This window comes from Sinocyclocheilus rhinocerous, unplaced genomic scaffold (assembly GCF_001515625.1).
Source record: "Sinocyclocheilus rhinocerous isolate Xijiao unplaced genomic scaffold, SAMN03320098_v1.1 scaffold203, whole genome shotgun sequence".
Classification (NCBI taxonomy): Eukaryota; Metazoa; Chordata; class Actinopteri; order Cypriniformes; family Cyprinidae; genus Sinocyclocheilus; species Sinocyclocheilus rhinocerous.
This window is the reverse complement of record NW_015644353.1, coordinates 1,076,670-1,078,066: the sequence shown is the minus strand read 5'-3', so window position 1 is coordinate 1,078,066 and position 1,397 is coordinate 1,076,670. Positions and strand designations below refer to the sequence as shown.

The following is a 1,397-nucleotide window of genomic DNA, read 5'->3' as shown; positions in this document are numbered from 1 at the left end:
CATTTGAACATTATCAAGTTATTAAATATTAATTGTTTTAATTCAATGGCAACGTGTCAGAAAGGAGGCCCATCATATTTAAAAAATTGAATATAGCAAAACATCCAAGCTATTTCATCTTTAAGTTAATAAACCTGTGCTACCTAACAAATATTTCAATATTCTTTATTTTATAACCACTGCATTCTCTATGCTATCTATAGATTAAGTCTGTACATCTGCTTGTGTTCTGTAGTTTATGTTATGAAACCACTGTTACCATCTTGTGATTTGTTCATAGTAAAAATCTTCTGCTTTTAAACCAACAGCATTACAAAAGGAGTATCGGCAGATTGGAAAAGCATTTCAGAACCTTTCATCAGTTTTCAACACTAGTGCATACCCAAGTAGGAAACTGGAGCTTTGTTCTTTAAAATGCTCTCATAGACATGTTTTATATTACATATACAAATATTTTTGTATTATCTATTTGTATTATCATGATTATTATCTAATCATGTTTTGTTGATGTGTTTTTTTGTACCTTAAGGGGAATACACTCTGACGGAAGCATTGACTGCAACAGGAAAAACGTATGAGGAAATAGCAGAACTCGTTGCAGGACAGGTATCAGAAGTACAGTATTTCCTCACATGAATACTTCAACAAACCGTCCAGTCCTTGAACCTCTACCAGTGTCATTTACTCATCATTAGCATGTTTCCTCACATCCTGTGCTGTTGATAGAATTGTAACCACAAGGCTACCCTGTGATAGTAACATCCATGATAGCTGTTTTTAGCATTATCCATGAGTTTAAACATTTGTTTCAATAAGATAACATTTGTTTATCAGCCAAAAAAAGATCTACACTTCCTGATGGAGACAAACAACGAATACAAGGGACTACTAGGCTGCTTCCCTGACACAGTAGCAGTTCACAAGGTATAAACCATTCACCTTTTGCCTTTCAACATTTAGTGTTTTATTTTTTTTACTTTAATTTAAAGGTACCTTTTCAGAAGAAATGGAAAAAGTAATATACATTCATATATATATATATATATATATATATATATATATATAAAATTGTATTGATTTTACTTTTATTGATTTGTATTTTTCCCCTCTTGTTTTAGCTTCGTTTGCTACTAATAAGGTTTAATGTCGATGCTCTTCAGTGTTTTCCTGAAGTTTTTTTTGTACAATTTAATATCAGTCCTTTAAAAAAAAAACATGGTACATGACCAAAAACAAGGTTTTACCATGGTATTTTTGTCAGTGTGGTTATTTACTTGTTATAGGCCGATCTCGGTCGGGTGATGTTTGTTATCAACGTTACAAATATATCGCTGTTACAATATTTATTTAAAATTGTATTGGTTTTACTTTTATTCATTTGTATTTTCCCCTCTTGT

General features: G+C 31.3%; 1 long non-coding RNA gene across 1 annotated transcript; it reads left to right on the top strand.

The window, feature by feature from the left end:
- Positions 1-289: 289 nt before the first annotated feature.
- LOC107758196 (uncharacterized) lies at positions 290-863 on the top strand. Its single transcript, XR_001641996.1, has 3 exons — positions 290-386; positions 530-606; positions 835-863. It is a non-coding gene; the product is annotated as an uncharacterized LOC107758196 (long non-coding RNA).
- The last annotated feature ends 534 nt before the right edge of the window (positions 864-1,397 follow it).